Raw genomic sequence first — 6,944 nt, forward strand, 5'->3', positions numbered from 1 at the left:
CGGCTCACCAAGATGTGCCTGAAACTCTGCTAAGCGATGTATGTGCTTTGCCTTTGGTTAAATCGCGCAGAACACGCACCACATGCCGCATGTGGTATCATCATTGTCCTCCTCTTGAGCAGAGAAATGGACACCCAGGGAGGTTAGTGTTTTATGCAAAATCACACGGCCAGTAAGCTCCAGAACTGAAGTCCAGACACCCAGGCTCCCAGGAGCCAGGTTCTGACTGGTCTCAGGTAAGAGCCAAGTCCCCTTTTATTTTGATGGTCCACTCACCCCTCCGGACACAGCCACTGATGTGGCGATTTCCCACACATGTACATATGTACGTGTAGAGATGTGGGCCTACACAGTAACTCCCACTGTCGCCGAGTCCATTCTGACTCAGCCACTCCATAGGACAGGGAAGAACGGCCCCTGAGGGTTCCTGGGACTGTGGCTCTTTTTCACCAGAGTAGAAAGCCTCCTCGTTCTCCTGCAGAGCCGCTGGTGGTTTTGAACTGCCGACCTTGTGGTTAGCAGCCCAACACGTAACCACTACACTACCAGGGCTCCTCATATAGCTACATAATGGGGATACTCACATACATGTGCATCAAAGTATAGTAAGTAACGCATGCAACTGTAGGAGAGTCTAAAGAATGCTTGGAAGTAATAAACAGCACAATTGGAAGCGATTGGTGGTGATGTGGGTTAAGTGATGACCTGCTAACCAGAGGTGGGTGGTTCACACCCACCTTCCACTCGAGAGGAGAATGAGAAGGCTGTCTGCTCCTATAAAGGTTCACAGTCTTGGAACCCCCGTGTAGCATTGTTCTGAGTCAGAATCAGCCCCACGGCACTGGGTGAGTCTTCATTGGTGGGGGATCCACTTCCTGGGAGCCATGTATTATGTTTTAATATTGATGGATCATTCGTTGTGTCGTCTCTTTATTTGGGGGTGGGGGCTGAGATCACATGACGATTCAGCTTTGTCGGCGTTGGTGACACGCTCCAGGTGGTGCCGCCCCTGCCACCCTCCTCCTCTGCGCTCTTCCTCCAGGACGTAAGCTCACCACCCGCAGGTTTCCTGTCTCGCCTCTCTAGTTGCTGTTATCAGCTTGGCCGCATATCAAACAAACAGAGCCCCTGCCACGGAGTCCCTGCTGACTCCCAGCCCCCTGTGTGACAGCGTAGGACTGCCTCCGCGGGCTTCTGAGGCTGTCGCTCTGTGTGGACGTAGAAAGCCTCCTCCGTCTTCTGAGGAGAAGCTGCGGGTTCAGACTGTGGACCCTGTGGTTAATAGCCCACACACAGCCCGCCCACGCCACCAGGGCTCCTGGGACCCCCTGTCGCTGGATCTCACACCAGCATGTGCTCAAGGAGGCAGAAGACCAGAGAAGCGAAACTACTGTTTGGTTTGAAGATGGTTTCGGGGGATGTTTGGAGCTCATGGGTTCCATTGTACTTATGGAGCTGAGTGGTAAGGACGTAGCTGTCCTTGTATGATCCGCGATCTTCTTCTTGTCTATCTGGTTTAGCGCAGGATGTTTTTAAAGTGATGCATAGTCAACAGAACAGACAAATGACCATTTACTTCACTCATTTTCAATCTTGCTGTCACCTGTTTTATTTTTCATAAAACACTGACGCCCAGTCACACACACACACACACACACACACACACACACACAGAGGATTTGGATGTCTCTGGTGTGGGGTGTAGGCTGTGTACAGATTTTCAAAAGTCCCACCCCCGCCCCCACCCCACTGGTGCTTGTAATGTCAGCCGAGATGGAGAGCCACCACTGCAGAGCGGCTGACACGGCCGAACGGGGCGAGCGGTGTCGGCCTTGACCGGTCTTTAGAGAGGCGAGTTGCCCAAGGCTCTGTACAATGCGGCGACTGTCTGTTGCGGCCTCGCTAGTGTGTCACGGGAGACTGCATCAATGCCCGTTGTCTGAGCCTCCTTTTGTGACCACTCGCCAGGGCTTACGCGTCGGCTCAGGAGTCCGGCGGGTTTGTGAAGCCTTCTTCTTGTCGCCTTTCGTTTCTCTTCTCACGCTGGTTATTACCGTCCCCTGTATGCGTGAGCTGTCCACGTACAAAGATGGCCACCCTCGATGTGGTCACGCAGCCCGTCACCCCAGGACAGCAGCAGGGTCCCAGTCGACTCCCCATGGATGTGGTTCTCTTCTCCTCCTTCTCCCCTCTCACCCTTGCTTCTCTGTCTCGCCCCCCCACCCCCCTTTCTCCCGGCCCGGCCTCATCACAGTCTTCAAAGTCTTTTCCTTTGGCCTGAAAGCCATTTTCTCCTGTATCATAATGGCGTCATGCAGATTGAGCTTTATGACCTGGACTAAGGTTGCCGAGCACTGCAGTGTGGTGACGTTTACAGACCAGTGAAACTGCGAGACGCAGGCTCATAGATCGCAGGCTCGCAGCTGTGCTGCGGCTGTTCGAGTCCACTGCGGTTGCCCCGAGCTGAGGAGCTTCCTCTTTGTTCCTGACCCGCTACGAAGCATGAAGTCCTTATATATCGGTCAGATAGCTATACACATATCTAGAAAGTGTCCAAGTCCGGGGTCCTGGCTAGCTTTGGGAAAAAGGGATGAAGCCTGGATTTGGGGATGGGCTTCAGGACATTCCATTTATTTCTGGGCTTCTGATAGATATAAAATAAAATACACACAAATATTATCTATATTATAAAATACACACAAATATTACATCTCTCTATCTATCTTTGGGAAAGAAGGATGAGGTTCCTACAGACAGAGCAGTGACAGGTGCCATTGCATCTTCATCTAAACGAAAAGTACGAATCCCAAAGTAGGACAGGTTCCCACCAGGGCCTTTGTCCTGGCAGCAGGGGTGCCCACAGCCCAGCCCGCAACACAGGCTCCCACTGGTCCCGCTGGCCTGAGTCGGCTGACACGCTGACTGTGCTTCCCTGGGGAGGCGGCTGCCTCTCCCTCCTGGGGTGCAGGAACTGGCTGGCGGCCGGAGGCTGGGGGCCAGGCTGAGGACAAGCCCTCTGGCTCAGCTTGCACCCCAGCGAGGCCAAATTCTCCCTGCCTTTGCTCCCCTCCCACTCACAGTTAGAAAATCTTCCCCAGTGGAAGGACCGCCTGCTGACAGTTCGCGTGACCCGACCCGCTGTTCCCCGGCTGGGCCTTTCTCCTTCCTCAGTCTCAGCTTCCTTAGTCTAACCTGGACGCTACCAGGACTCCCGGCTGGAGAGCTGGAGCTCGTTAGGGAAGCCTACAGCCTTCCCTAAGGCCCGCCTCCCGGCAGCACGGCCCACGGCTCCTGGACTAGCACTGGGCTCTTGTCATGTCAGACAAATCACCAAGACTGGCGAGATGTTTCTCAAGGGGTGGGTCCCCTATGCTTAAGTTAACTAGGAAATGCCAGCATCCATTGCTTATAATAAGCATAAGCATCGTTTTGTAAGATTGATCTGAGCTGGGTATGCACGCACGCACGCACGCACTGCAGAGTAATGTATGTGTTCATGGGTATTGAGCTAAAAGATTAAAAACTTCTGGCTGAAATAAATCGTTTGGAGTGAAATTGATTGTGGGAAGTCAAACAGAATGATCGTTCTAACAGAGCCAGCTGCGAACATATCCATTCTGAGCTGATGTGTTCCCTGAATTCTGTTCCCCACTGCAAGCCCAAGTAGGCCTGGTTCCGCACGACACTCCACCACGGCACCCGCAAAGCTCTCGTTGCCATTGCCGCCTTCTCAGTGCCCCTCCTTACTAGAGCATATGTGTGGGGAGTCCAGGGACCATGCCTTGTCTTGATGGCTGCCTCCACATTACAATGCCCTCAAATAACACGGGTTGGAGAGGGTGTGGGGAAAGTGGATCCCTTGTGGTTGTGTAGTGGTTATGGATCGGCAGTTCAAAACCCCCAGCAGCTCTGGAGGAGAAAGATGAGGCTTTCTCGTCCCATAAAGAGTTACAGTCTCAGAAATGCACAGGGGCAGTTCGATCCTGTCCTATGGGGTCGCTGTGAGTCAGCATCAACTCGATGGCAGCGATTTGATTTGGGTTTTATACACGGCTGGTGGGAAGGCAAAATGGTACCACTGTTGTGGAAGATAGTGTGGCAGTTTCTTTAAACACTTAAAATAAACCTAACATAGGACCCAGAAATGGTATGTTCTAGAAGATTGAAAACAGAGTCTCAAAAAGAGCCCCGGGCACCCATGTTCCCTGCAGCACCAGCCACAGTGGCCAAGGCTGGAGATAGCCTGATGCCCATCAAGAGATGAATGGGTGCGCCAACGGGAGAGACATACTCACAAGGAAGTTCTGCTCCACCGCAGGAGAAATGCCGTCGGGACACATGCCACCGTGTGGATGGCGCTCGAAGACTGCTGAGTGAGTCAGGCATGGCCTCACTTACATCAGCAGGCAGATTAAGGGGGACAGAATTTATTGGTGGTTTCCAGGGGCAGAAAGGAGGAGGGAGGCACGGCAGTGATGGAAATGCCACGTTGACTCGGGCTATAGGTTCACTCCCAACGCTTGCAACTGCTGTCGGCCAATGGTTCATCTGTCAAAAGTGGAGTTGGTAAAAGTTGTGTGAGGGACACACTGGCAGCAATGGCCATAGCAGGGAAGAGCAGCTCGCGAGCCTGTTTGTGGACCAGCAAGCACCGTGTGGGGTTTGGTTCTTGGGTGTGGAGGTTGAGGGTCATGGTGTCATAGGGCATCCCAGCTCGTTAGCTGGGTCAGATGCTTCATGCTTCTGTTCTACCTGCTAGCTCCGTGCACAGTGCCTGGGGTCTGAAAACCACGCAGGTGTCTACCAAGCACAGCTCTGGCTCTCGATTCACCCGGAGGAACAGAGGAAGGAGAGTCGGGAACAGGAGGAGGATGTGGAGGCCAACTGTCTCCATGAGCAACTGCCTCCTTTGTTGTGAGACTAGAAAAATGGAGGGGCGCCCGGTGACCGTTCCTGAACGTTTTGAGCAAAGATATCACAGAAGAATCCTGATCAAAAGGGGGGAAATGCGGAGCAGAATGTCAAATTCTCAAGACTCCACACTTTCGGAAGCCCAGGAGGGTGGGTCACCCCCTAAAATTATTGCCCTCAGGTCACCCTTAAACCTCTAGCATTTTTTTTAATATGGGTTTTTGCTTTCCTGCTTGTGCCTTGCTTTTGCTTGCTTGTTTTGTATTTGTTTTTTCTTTCTTTTGGGGTGCGTGTGTTCCGTTTGTTTGGTTGCTGTTGGCTTATGGCTTTTATTAATGCAGTTGATATTATAGGGCTGTGATTTTTGTCATATTACAACCACCAAAGTAACCCTGAGATGTGCAGATGCCATGGACAAGCAGACAGAGGCTGGATCGCTACTTAACTCTAGGCCCAACCCAAGAACACTTAGCTCCAATAACATGGCCCTATTCAATACGCATGTTCATGAAAGGATCACTGAAGATAAGTGTGCTACAGTGTGGTGAAGAAAGTAGATGGTGCCCAGCTATCGATCAGAATGGTGTCTGAGGTCTTAAAGACTTGTATTCAAACAAGCAGCCAGCTAAGTGAGGAGTCAACTAAATACACATGGAAGAAGCAACTAGCTTGTGTGTTCCAGGGATGACAATTAAAAATTCAAATATGGTGAAGGGAAAAGTATCAGAAGTAAAATTATGAACACCCAATTTGTAGAAGGCCATGGAGGACAGTGGGAGCCCAAAACCCATCTTCAGAGTGTCTAGTCAGACCGAGCAGCTGGCAGATCCCCTCCAGCCACAGACGAGTCTTGGACAGCTTACTATCAGGCAGAGAGCCCTGCAATCTTGAACATGCTGGATCAAACTTGATACTTGGCCAGATGACCTCCCTATAGTCCCAACCAGAATTGGTTTGGGGTGCAAGTGTCTCTTACTTGTTCCACGACAGAAATTTCTTCCCTGTTTTTTTTTTAATGTTGACAGGGGTCTTTTCTTTCTGGCTCATTGTTTGTTTTTTGGTCTTCATATTATTATTATTTTATCCTCACCACCTTATTTAGATTTTGGTTTTTATTGTTTCTGTTGGGTTTTCCAGTGTGTGATGCGCAGGAGGAGTGATGTGCAGTGATAATAACAGAGACGGGGGTTGATGGGGGGTGTAGGGGTGGGAGACGAGTGATGGGGAGGGAAAGGGGATTTCAGGAGAAAACAATGAAGTCAGGAGGGGGAGGGAGCACTAGAACTGATTGTAATTGCACAACACATTTAAAAGGTGATTTAACCATGGGGGTTGGCAAATGTTCTAAGATTGATATGGTGTAATTCTCCTTGATATGATTGAATGATTCAATTGAACGATTCAATCACTGAATTGTATGACATGTAAATTAGGTGCCAATAAAACTGTTATTATAAAAACTCCAAACTTTATGTGCATATTATCCACTGTAATTCCTCAAAGGTGAGCAACTGTTTAGCTTAACTCATAGGAGAAGGTCTGCCTTGAGCACTGAGCTCTCTTAAGATCTACTTCTCTGGGAGAGAATTGGTAGCAGCAACTGGAAAGACCAGACAGGAAACTTCGTGGACAGTTCCTGGTCATGAGCGAGGAGCAAGGGGGGACATGGTCACAGGCCTCGAACAACACTGTCAATGTCGCTGGGGCGCACATAGCAGTCACTGACTGGGTGCACGCCTTGCTGTGTATACTCTTAACAACAACACCCAAATAAAACTTTTAAATAAGTTTAAAACAACAACAAGGCCGGGGACCGGTGAAGGATTTCAAGCTGAATAGATCTGGTTCCACTCCGGCCTTTGGCATCTGCTACCCAGGAACAGATGACGTCCCCTCTCCAAGCCTCGGCTTCCTTCTACTGAACTCAGAGAGAAGAGGAGTCACTCCCAAGGGCACCTGGGAACCTGTGTTCAACTATGCTACAAGCATTCCCTTCTCAGCTCCTAGTTTTGCAACCTGGTGGCTGGGGTCAG

The 6,944-nt window shown here is 50.6% G+C and overlaps 1 long non-coding RNA gene across 1 annotated transcript in view; it reads right to left on the reverse strand.

Annotated features, from left to right (window-relative positions):
- Positions 1-6,723: 6,723 nt before the first annotated feature.
- LOC123522323 overlaps positions 6,724-6,944 on the reverse strand; it is a 5,325-nt gene continuing 5,104 nt past the window's right edge. Inside the window, exon 3 of the long non-coding RNA XR_006680589.1 lies at positions 6,724-6,829. This is a non-coding gene — a long non-coding RNA (uncharacterized LOC123522323). The remainder of the gene's footprint in view (positions 6,830-6,944) is intronic.

The sequence above is a fragment of the Echinops telfairi genome, unplaced genomic scaffold, assembly GCF_000313985.2.
Source record: "Echinops telfairi isolate 266 unplaced genomic scaffold, ASM31398v2 ScPeMD7_5592;HRSCAF=6446, whole genome shotgun sequence".
Classification (NCBI taxonomy): Eukaryota; Metazoa; Chordata; class Mammalia; order Afrosoricida; family Tenrecidae; genus Echinops; species Echinops telfairi.